Raw genomic sequence first — 12,669 nt, forward strand, 5'->3', positions numbered from 1 at the left:
CGAAGGCTTATAAAGGCGGTTTTTTTAAGCTTATTCTTGATTGCTTTTATAATTGTTGGTTTTTCTTTGTTCCTCCTTGCGTGGTAGATCCTCAATTCTGGACATCGTGACCTCCGTGGGATTTTAAGATCTTCCCCCGAACTATATCAGGCCACCTCGTCTTCGGTGATGTGGCGTGGTTTTTTAGGATTTTTTTTGTTTGTTTGTTAGGAAGAGAATATTAAATACTGTTCAATGGTAACTCAAAACGAATAACCGCCTCAAAGGAATACCCAGAAGCCGCAGATCGATACGTACCTACCAAAGGACAATGCCCATATTAGTATGGAGCTGAAAGTCAACAATGCCCTGCAATGCCCTGCACAATGTCCTGAGATTTATCTTAGTGGAAATGTGTAGTAAAGTGTGTTGTAGTTCTGAAATGTACCTACTTAATTATTGCGATTCGATTTTAAATCACTTTTAAAACTTTAGATACTTGATTGTTTTATTTTCACGGGATCTTAATCTTTAGATTTCTGGATTTTATTTTGTAGAAAAAAACCCTAGAAACAACGGATTCTATATAATAAATAATAAAAATATATACAATTTTACCTTAGCGCCATCTTTGGTTTTTGTCAAACTATACTAAGTATAGTTTCAAAAACTGTTAAAAGGTGTCGCTTGATGAAATAAAAATCTGTATACTAAAACTTACCCCAATGTCTTGGTGCTGATCAGGGGCGTCTTTAAGCTTAAAAATCCATTAAGCTTTGAAAGACTTTTTTCTCTACCTCCATCACTTGATGACTGATCCGCCCTGTAAAAAAAAGAAGAATAGAAATAACTTTCGATGAAGAGTATTCTTTTAAAACAGCGCCATCTCTCATGCAATTTGAGAATTTGTCATTTTCGGAAACACTAAACTGTATTAGTTAGTAAAGTCTTTCACAGATGGCGCTGACATACATTCTTTTAATACAAGCATTTTCAACCAATTAGTTTTACTAGAGGTCCCGTAGTAGTCGAAATTCGACTATAATTAATTGAAATTGTAAGTTTGTACACTATTATGATTGTATTTTATACTTCTATAATCACAAATTTCGTCAAGACTACACTATAAAAAATATTAACAAAGACAAACAATATTAATCTATTCTCAATTTGACAACAGACGCCAAGAACAAAAGTTTGACAATAAATAGTAATCATGCGTGTGTGCGTCAAATACATGGTATGTAGTGTATGTAATGTTTTATTTTTTGATTTAATGTATATTTTATGCATTATTTAAAAAAAAAATTAGAATTGTGCACTTCTTCTCTATATTCTCTATAAGTGTGGAAAATTTCATACTCCTCCGTCCACGCAATTTTCGTAAAAAGGGATACAAAGTTTTTGCTTCACGTATTAATTAGTTTTATATTATTTCATATTAATATTAACAGATGGGAAATATATAAGATTCAAAAAACTCAAATGCAAGTAAAGGAACGAGCTGCGGCCACACACACGAGTACTTACACCCGCCTAATCTATTAAGCAAAAGAAATGTTGATTTTGACAAAACTATTACGGTTATGTACACTATAATAATAATAAAAATGATATTGCTTAGATGGGTGGGCGAGCTCACAGCCCACCTGGTGTTAAGTGGTTACTGGAGCCCATAGACATCTAGAACGTAAATGCACCACCCACCTTGAGTTATAAGTTCTAAGGTCTCAGTATGGTTACAACGGCTGCCTCACTCTTCAACCGAAACGCACTACTGCTTCACGGCAGACTAAGTCATTCATTGATATCAAATTCATATTTAGCGTTTAAAAATAATGTTTCGTGTTTAATGGTAGGTACGTCGTTTGAGCGTTTGTAATTTTAGTACAGTCCCCGGCAATAAATAATGGCCTTCGACCTTTGAAAAGAGACAATCGTATAATTTCGCCCTACGCGAAATTTCAATGGCGTTTACGACATTTGTCAGCCGTTTTTCAAATGCGGTAGCCTATCCTAAATAATAGAGATCGAACACGGTTTGTGTTTCGTGCGACAGAGATAGCGCTCTACGAAGTCGAAATCAGCCGACTGTCTCTTTCCAGGGGTGCAATATTTATCACTGGGCTCTGTATTGGTTTCCGGCTTTTTTTTGGCTATGCTGGTAACCTTAAGGCGTTATACCAGCTTCACTAAAATTGTAGGTGAAGTCACGGGGTTCAGCCTGGCGAATTTGCTAACACTAGCCCTAGCATGAGCAGTGTTTCGCTGAATCTACCACCGGCTAGGAATCGACTGGGAAGATCCGGCGTGTAATTCACTGGTTTGTGTCTCTAAGTTAATTTGCTTCACATTCGACGGGTTCGACGTGAACGGTGCTTGAGGTATCTGTAAGCACCGGTAGTGGATAGGGAGGATCCGAAGTGACATGTTTTGAGGGAAGGCGACTGCTTACAGTTCGCTCCTTAGGATCGGGTATGTAGACCACGACAAGGGAACTATCATGTCACGCCGTGTTCTCCAAATAATTTCCGGCATAATATTATACAATAAATAAAATAGTCTTTTTTTGAAGTGATAACTTTTTATGGGAGGATAAACCGCTTCGTTACGTAACGCATTACAGCGTCAGTCTGTCTGTCGTCCCTTTCTCTCACGCATACGGCAGCGGTACTGTTATCGTATGTGACTGCTAACTATTTATATATCTTTTTCAATTTATGTTACAATTTTCCTTACTTTATCTATCATACATAAAATTTAAGTAATAACCCAAGCTTTTCTCAAGTTAAACAATTTCATATTAAATAGTTAAACTTAGATTAGTTTAAATTGTCACTTCTGTTGGGCGTTTCCGAGACGCATAATTTTTTTAACAAAGATGTTCATACATCTATCGATGGCCACAGCCAAGTGTAGAACAATCAATATTGTTACGCCGGTAAGAGTAACGCCATCTGCCGCCGTATAGCCGAAGCGAATCTCAAAGGAACTCGCATCGTTGGGAAAGAAGTACAACGCCATCTATTGGTAGATAGTGGAAACACACATAAAAGCTACTCGACTTGCCAAGAATGTTCTCGATAAATCTAGGGATGTCGTCGCGACTAAAAAGGCATTGCAGAGATGGCACGCAGTCAGTTAGTAATCGGAACTACTCGAAGCAAAACATTGAAAGGATCACCTGAAGCGAAGCGGAAGAAATGAATTGAGAATTTTAACGTGTTGTGAAGTGTTTTAAGTGTTCTAAGCGTTAATACAGTAGTTTTAATTTACATTTCGGTAGATTTTTTTATTAAATCAGAATCCTAGCGCGTAGCAATATAAAATAAACGAAGAAACTAGTTGTAAATGTATAATGCGTACATGTTGTAACGAAATATTTTGAAAACAAAAGCATTTTCCGAGGCGGTCGCGATAAGAACCTTTGTTACGGGTTCGCTGTAACAAGGTAATAAGGTATATTGTAATCTTAGCGGAGATTGTTAACGAGGCCTCCCCTCTCGCCCCTAAATAAGCAATATCTTAGAGCCTAGCTGATTTTCGTGTCGCCTCGAACAATATACCGGGTCTATAGATACTTAATTATGTTTTTTAATTATATTTATATTTTAATTATAGTTCTTAGTGAATTTCCATAATCTATCTATCTATCTATTTTCTATATATATATAAATGAATTGCTGTTCGTTAGTCTCGCTAAAACTCGAGAACGGCTGGACCGATTTGGCTAATTTTGGTCTTGAATTATTTGTGAAAGTCCAGAGAAGGTTTAAAAGGTAGATAAATATTAAAATGCTCGGAATTAAATAAAAATAACAATTTGTTTTTCTTTTGATGTGTCCTCCGTCGGACGGATTCCTTTTGTTTGTTTTATGTTTATTTTATACAAAAGCTTAGGTCTTTTATGTATCGATTGAGGCATTACGAAGTCTCAGTAGTCATAAATAATGGCCGGATCAGCTAGTAATAAATAAATATTTAATCCAGAAGCAGGAAAAGATACTTGTAATTTTAATATCAATTTTGCTTTATTAAGTTTTCTTCAAGTGTGATTAGGCCACAATTACACTTGAAGATGACGGCAGACGTGCCTTGCTCCCCGGAGTTCGTTGCCTTTAATTGTATTACACTACAATAAAAAAAATAATAATCGTAGAGTAGTTTTTATGTAAGACTTTTTTTATGTTACATTTTTTTTCTATTATAAAGCTGAAGAGTTTGTTTGTTTGAACGCGCTAATCTCGGGAACTACTGGTCCGATTTGAATATTGAATTGAATATTGAATATTGAAATTCTTTCAGGGTTCGATAGCCCATTTATCGGGAATGACTTATAGGCTATTTAACATCACGCTAAGACCAATACAAACGGAGCACCAATAAATAATGTTTCAAAATCGGATTTTTTTCCTTTTGAGAGCTTCCACTGCGTGCGCTGCGGAAACGGTTAAAGCTTCGCTAAAGTAATGTATGAGAGAATTGTTCCCATTTAAAAGATCTAAAAAAAGTCCGTGACAGCATGTGTCTATAAAAGGTAGGCTCTTTTCTAAAAAAAAGGATTTTCTGGATTTCTCCAGGATCCCATCATCAGGTTTTGATGATTATAGGACCATTCAGGAAGTCTAGCCGTTGGAACAAAAAAAAGAAAAAGAATTATCAGAATCGGTTCAAGCGTTCTCGAGAAATCGGTGAACATACATAGATAAAAAATTATGGTCGAATTGATCATTTCCTCTTTTGAAGTCGGTTAAAAAGCGTGATTTTGGTACCTTAAATAGCTCCATAATATTCTATTATACAAAAATATTTTCACTTTCTACGTAAATGAAGAGGCGGGTAATATTTAGCGTTATGCCAATGTAACTATTCCACGCGGACGAAGTCGCGGGCAAAAGCTAGTGTTACATATACTAGTTATATTATCAAACATATTTCTTCTCTAGGGCATACAAATCGCTTAGCTAGTTTGAGAAACTAAAATTCTGCCATTATTCCGGCGTCCGTTCTGTCTAGGGTTGACACATTGACGCTATACACGAATTATTGTTGTTACCGCGGTAACTTATTGTTAAATCTCTATTGATATATTAATGTAATGAATGCATGCTGTGATTACCTCTAATTAGGGTTGCAGTTATCAATTGCTCTATACATGTCAATGTTATTTTATGTCTTACTGTAAACCCTGTCGGTAATCCTTAAATAAATAAAGAAATAAACTGTGAAATTTTTAGTACTTTGTTTTTTTATTGCTTAGATGGGTGGACGAGCTCACGGCCCACCTGATGTTAAGGAGTTACCGTAGCCCATAGACATCTACAACGTAAATGCCGCCACCCACCTTGAGACATGAGTTGTAATGTCTCACTTTTAACAGTACAGTATAGCGGCCCGCCCTTTGTACGCTATCTTTTTTTTAAATGCATACGGTTTGCTTGACGATGAGTGATCACCGTCGTACAATGACATTGGCAATGCTAGAGGCATAGACAAGTGACTGAGAACCGCAAGACGATGTGTACCTAATATGTTTGCATCTATATCGTGGCCAGACTCATCATCATTAGCCCCAAAAGGCGTCTATAGCCCATGTTTTTTTTTTAGGATTGAGGGTTTTCTGGTAGCCCGGAGGCCTTTCCAGTTTCACCAGGACAGGCGGGCGAGCAAAGACTCAGCCAGGAGGGGTGTGATTTACCACCAGCTGCCCGAGCACTTCCGAAGGAGACCTAACAACTCAAGAGCAGCTGTTTCGCGAATGAATCTACTACCGGATCGGAATCGCGACCCGCTTAAAAGCTCTTTGTCGAGTTCGACAAGTACGATTACGGGGGTCCGTAAGCCTGCTCCTAATGTTAGAGCTGAAGGCGTCTAAGGCAAAGGTAATTAGATCTGAGGGTATAGCCCATGTAGCGGACATATGCAATAATTACCCTAGCACATTCTAGTAAGCGCACGGCCAAAATGGAATAAGTGCAAATGTAGCAGGTTCATTAAAAGTGCCGCAGCTGGCGAGCCCTAATATCGCTGCGCCCACACCCTGCACCTTATAGGTAAAGACGCCTTTGTCTAGTGCGAGTTCTTAACTTTACGATCGCGTAAAAGTTAACTCAAATTTGTCTAGAGCTGGAACAGCGCCCCTAGCGGCAACGAAGGAATGCTGAAACGTTTACACGATCAAGATGTTAAGAAACTCGTACTAAGCAGAGTGATCAACCATAGTCCACTGCTGGTTAAAGATTTCTCCCAATTTACGACATTCATGCCTTCCATCTTTCGCAAATCATCGCTGCACCGTTTTCCGATGCGCGGTTTTCGCTCAAGAACCCGTCTGTTCCAATCTCCAATCAACTACCACCGAGATGCTTGAATGTTTGCGAATTCACGAATCACAATCTCCTAGGACTAAAGAACTTCTCACCATAGATATAGCGACGGAACACCAGGGCTATCTGAAGCCTGCCTACCTTAAACTAGACCTAGACACCCCATATACTCCCAAAACACATAGCCAGATCATAGAACCCAGTTGCTCTTCATCATAGAAGAGGCCGGGTGGTCACCCTAACATCACACCGAGCAAATCGACATTCCATGGTTCGGGGGCACAATAATTTATTGCCATACCCAAACTCGCGCGCGAAATTTATTACTAGAATTTCACTTGGAAAACCTAGCGGTTTAGTTGGAAACGGTTAAATCTTTTTCTCTTGCTAAATGAGGTCTGAGTCCTGTTCGATTTTTTTTCTCAATGAGCTTGTGTTACAAATGACCTTGTGCTAGCAGTTTCCGAAGCTTTAAGCATGGTATACTGCCAACCATTTTGAAACATGAGGTCGCATACCCGATCCTGTGGACCGAATGGTAAACAGTCGACGTTGCCCTAAACACGTCATTGCGGATCCTCTCAATCCATTAACGGTGCTTTTAGGACTCGACGAGTAAATTAACTCATAGAAAAGCTGACTGAGTTTCTTGCCGGATCTTCTCAGTGGGTCGTGTTACCGATCCGGTGGTAGATTCTGCGAAGCACTACTCTTGCTAGGGTCAGTGTTAGCAACACTACTGGTTTGAACCCTGTGAGCTCAACTACACGTCATTGAGAAGGTGAAATAGCCTCTCAACGTTATCAGCATAGGTAGGAAAAAAAATAAGATTAGGTCAAAATTTGAACGGCTAATCCACCCAACGAACCAGAAAGCAAGACAGCGTCCCTAGACATCTCTAATATGTTTTTGAACTCCAATAACTATTTAACACCCGGCGGCATGATAGTGTCTCGATCTATCTACAGCATCTTTGTAAATAATAGACAAGATCTCGGTTTACTATGTCGTAAGCTGTCATTGACAGAAGGTTTTAGGCAACGACTTAGCTTTGCCCTTGGCCACCGCAACACACAGCCAAACTGACAGATAACGATGGCTCCAAACTTTGTATGAATAAGCTTTAGATTATTATACGCGAGGGGGTGATGGCTCAGTTGAACGCCTTGTGGTGCAGGGCATGATTGAGGGTACAAGACGGCGCGGCAGATCACCGTTACGATGGACCAACCAAGTTAAGGCAGCTCTAAGCGGTCCCGTCAGTGCACAATAAGGGCCTGTGCACACCACGCGCGCTTGTAGCGATACAGACGCTATACACACGCAAGTCAGACGCAGCCTGAAGACTTTTGTACGCCTGTATAAATTCAAATACGCGTTTGTATCGATACAAACGAAAACAAACTGCCCTGTAGGCGAAAAGCGCGGCGTCGACGGCGCTTTAAAAAACTTGGTGTGCACCGGCCCTAAGGGCCGCGCTGCGCGAGGAATGGCGACGTCTGGTGAAGCGCACCACCACCTGAACTGATGACAAAGACCACTCTGCCAAGAGCGCAAACGACTGAGAAGATTAGTATAAATATAAATCAGATTTAAAAATTAATTTGCCAAAAAATTTTCGCTTTCAACATGGGTACTTTAAAAATTAATTTGCCAAAGGAGTTTCACTATTTACATGTTTACTTTGTAGGCACGTACTTTTTTTCTTTGCTTTGTTCGATTGCCTATGAACATGCTATATCCTATAGGTATATTATATACTAGCAAGCGTTAATAGGCAAACGAAGAAATCTACCTAATCCCATGACCTAAGCGGTTGCTACAACCGTGTAAGCTCCTCTCTGAATATCGTTTATTAATTTTGGTTTTCCATGATGGGATCACATTCATACAATACAATTCATATAAAAATTCATACAGCTTAATCCAAGTGGTTTTGTTTTGTTGGGCAGATAGTCCTAACAAAAAATCGATAATACTGATTATTCTGGTACGGACGTTTAGCTTTTTAAAATATCGAATTGTCATCGGTCCTTCATAAGTATGAAAAATTTCGTGTTAATCCGACGTTTTGAAGGGGCTCAAAATCATGTTCACAGTTTCCGTACATACATACTAACATCCATATGAACGGTATTATTAATAAAAACATGAAGACTGCCGGTGCTTTCGTATCGAGCGATGCGGCTGTGCCGGTATTCGAATCCTGCATGGAGTTACCAATTTTTCTAATGAAACACCTATTTGTCTCTTTCTTACAAATTTTACCCACGATGAAGGAATAACGTAGTTAATAAAAATTATAAATTGTAAAAAAAAAACATTTGCATACCGTTACGGGCCGGGGTTCAGGATAAATAAAATTCTACCGAATTACAAGTTAACACTGTATTCAACACTTAGAACACTTCCCAAAACCCTTTGAAATTCTCAATTCGCTTCTTCCGCTTCGCTTCAGGTGATCCGTTTGCTGTTTCGCTTCGAGTAGTTCCGATTACTGACTGCGTGCCATCTCTGCAACGCCTTTATAGCCGATACCACATCCCTAGAATTATCGAGAATATTCTACACATTTCTAGTATTGTGTTTCCGCTATCTGACAATAGATGGCGTTGTGCACCTCGAGCTTTCTAGATGCTACTAGATCCATCGATATTCGTTCGACTATTCGGCGATAGATGGCGATACTCTTACCGGCGTAACAATACTTACTTACACACTGGACAAGCATAGACACAAGTACAGACCTCAAACCTCCAGCACCATCTTTAATGCTATGTTGACCACTTAACTCCAAGTGAGCTCGTTCAGTCGTTTAAGCAATACGTCTGTCTTCATGATTATTATTTCAAACATCGAAATATTAAAATTTAAGTTGAGTTTCAAACTTATATGTAGTTAAATGAAAACCGCTCCCCGCTCCGCTCGTGGTAAGCACCACACCCCAATATCTAATATCGCACGGTATTAGGACGCGAAAACAGCTGGCGTCGACGCGTCTTCCGATTGTGAACAAACAAAGATTTTATTAACTATTCGGGTAGGTACTATGATTTCATTGGCGCTGGAAAGATTTACGCTTTTTTATTGTTTCCGTTTAGCTATACAGAGATGTCCATGGACACAACGGTTGTAATACTAAAAAGCAGTCGTTGGTAGAGGTATAAATAAAACAGTAAAATAGAACTAAAATAGTTTACTGGTGGTAGGACCTCTTGTGAGTCCGCACGGGTAGGTACCACCAACCTGCGTATTTCTGCCGTGAAGCAGTAATGCGTTTCGGTCTGAAGGGTGGGGCAGCCGTTGTAACTATACTGAGACCTTACAACTTATATCTCAAATCTTTACGTTGTAGATGTCTATGAGCTCCACTAAAGAATAAAAAAAGGGATTTGTTTCCAGTTGACTTTATTTATTTATTTTATTGCTTAGGTGAGTGGACGACTCACCTGGTGTTGAGTGGTTACCGGAGCCCATAGGAGGTGAGAAAGAAAGAGATAGAGAAAGGAGGGAGTATTTATTCCTTATTGCACCCCAAAATACAATGAACATCGTCAAAACAGTCAATAGACAGTATAATTGTGCAATAGACAGTCGTAAAGTTAAAAGCGATCTCTTCAGGTTAAGGTTCTAGAGCTTAAGAGGAAGCTTATGAAATGAATCTACTGATCGGTCATTGACGCTTGTGCCTTGTGTCCAATCAGGTTTTTTGAAGTCCATGAAGAAGACTTTCTAAGATTCCGTCACATTTTTTTATTATTGCCCTTGTAGACAGACGAGCATATGGCCCACCTCATGGTGAGTGGTTACCGTCGCCCATGGACTTCAGCAATGCCAGGGGCAGAGCCAAGCCGCTACATACCGTTAAATAAATAAATAAATATATGGTACAGCTGACGGCCTCAGTTTCTCGCCGGATCATCTCAGTGGGTCGCGATTCTGATCCAGTGGTATATTCAGCGATGCACTGCTCTTGCTAGGGCCAGGGTTAGGAAGCTCTCTCAGGTCGAGCCCCGTGATCTAAGCTGGAATAGCCTAGCGACAAGCGAATAGGTACTGTAAAAAAATCCAGGTGACTCAATAAATAAAGGTTCAACCCTAGCTCTTTCCAATTCGTGATACGATAAAGACCTTCGCCCAACTTTACCCATTCGCCTATAGTTCGTAACACGGGCGCTGAATCTTAAATAGTCCCCCACTTAATAGGGTTTACGATCGATAGTTCTTTTTTTATTTGATTGTTACCAAATGTCTTTATCTCGAAATTTAGTTTTGGCGTTTTGTCAATTTTATTGTAATAATAAATATATATTTTTTTTGATTAGATGAGTGGACGAGCTCACAGCCCACCTTATGTTAAGTGGTTACTGGAGCCCATAGACATCTACAACGTAAATGCGCCACCCACCTTGAGATATAAGTTGTAAGGTCTCTCAAGTATAGTTACAACGGCTGCCCCACCCTTCAAACCGAAACGCATTACTGCTTCACGGCAGAAATAGGCAGGGTGGTGGTACCTACCCGTGCGGACTCACAAGAGGTCCTACCACCAGTAAGAATAAGCCTTTAATGATGCTAGATTTAAACTTTTTGATGGCTCGTTTGATATAGGACGTGGGCAACATTGTGGAAGGAAGCTGACTCCAGAATTGGACTTAGCGGATGCTAATGGTATCTAATGACACTCTGAACGCGTGGTTCAGTTTAACATCGCTCCTTCACTGCTGAGGATCGCGACCACGTGTGAATTTTCTCCACTGTGTTCCATCATGGGTGACATGGACCACATGGCATAAATCATCACCAACCACTTCCTTAACTAGATCTGACCGTCTGGATGGAGTTCTGCCCACGGCGCACTTGACCTCTATGCGACCCGAAATTATGAGCTTCCTAATTCATGTCTGGGAGACCGCATGATGTGTCCGAAGAAGCTCATAACACATTTCCAGCAGATGGCAGAGAGGCTTTTTGACTTATTTAACTAAAAGCTAAAATAATAACAATAGAGAGATAAATAAACTATAAATCTTTACAATATATTCTCGGCATTCGGCTTATCTCTCCTCTTAACAGCTTGTCTTTCGACAAAGTCCTCCTCTGGGGATTCCCATTTGTTTCTGCCCTTTCCGGTACCAAACCATTGTGACTTAGCTACTTCTTTCAAGTCGTCTTCTCATCAAAATTGTTTATTCGAATTCCTTCGCGCTACGTACGTATAATCACGTTTTGCGTTGTCATAATATGATTTCTGACGTTTCGGATACTCTACTGACAGCATTGACATCTGACAGCTACCGCAATAACCAAACGTCAAAGAATAAGTTACCGCAGCAATCAAACGTCAAAGAATAATACTGTTAGTCGAACACAAAAGTAATATAGGTAGTTTTCCAATTACAGAGCTTAATACGACTCAGTGACGCACAATGCCGAATTATGCTGAAGCTTAGTTGAGCATTATGCCGCATAATGCGCTCTTGTGCTGTAATTGGAAAACGGCCATAATGACAGTTAAAAAAAACCGCTGGATTAAACTGTAAAACTAGACTAGTATTAGCTATGACCTCGATATAGGTTTTCTGGAATTTTATAAATGTCCACTCTATTTCCATGAAGAGAAGGCTGCTTCTTGAGGTGCAGTCTTAGCGTTCTTTCCGAAGAGAGGCGCTAGGTTAGCGAACTGAACAGTCATGATTTCCGGTGTAGGACAATACGTAGACTTTTCCGTAATATGGTTCATCTAAGAATGTGAGTTTGCGCTATGTAAAGCCACCTCTTATATTGAAATCATCATTCTCCTGACCTCCTCCCAGTGACCTGGGCTTGGTGCAACATGCTTTCTCCTTCCATACTCCTCTATCATACACAATTTCTTCGCTCACTCCCCTCTTACACGTTTCGTCTTTCACGCAATCCATCCATTTTTTCTTAAGGCTAACTCTAATCTTCCTCTAAAGCTTTCCACATTCATAGTTAAAACTCTCTTAACAACCTCATTGTCATTTCGTCTCATGACTTGTCCATAAAATCCCAAACGCGCACTTCTCAACTTCTCTGTCACAGGTGCCACTTTCAGACTTCCTCTAACATGTGCATTCCGTATTCTACCCATTCTTGTTACCCCACATATCGATCGCATCCTATCTTGAAATATTATGACTTAATCTCAATCTTATTTCATAATCACTACGTTCACAACTTGATCGTTTTGTGGCAAAAACAAGTTGGATCCTACCGGTCTGCGCTTACAATGCTTCCTACTGTCCCATAGACACGACCCACTGTGCTTCTCGCCGGATCCTCTCAGTGAGCCATGATTCTGGTAGATTCTGCAAAGCACTCTTGCTAGGACTACCTAGTA

The 12,669-nt window shown here is 39.9% G+C and overlaps 1 long non-coding RNA gene across 1 annotated transcript in view; it reads right to left on the minus strand.

Annotated features, from left to right (window-relative positions):
• Window positions 1–696: 696 nt before the first annotated feature.
• LOC149500242 (uncharacterized) overlaps window positions 697–12,669 on the minus strand; it is a 147,413-nt gene continuing 135,440 nt past the window's right edge. The window contains exon 3 of the long non-coding RNA XR_016325116.1: window positions 697–802. This is a non-coding gene — a long non-coding RNA (uncharacterized LOC149500242). The remainder of the gene's footprint in view (window positions 803–12,669) is intronic.

Source organism: Bombyx mandarina, chromosome 23 (assembly GCF_030267445.1).
Source record: "Bombyx mandarina strain Sakado chromosome 23, ASM3026744v2".
Lineage (NCBI taxonomy): Eukaryota > Metazoa > Arthropoda > Insecta > Lepidoptera > Bombycidae > Bombyx > Bombyx mandarina.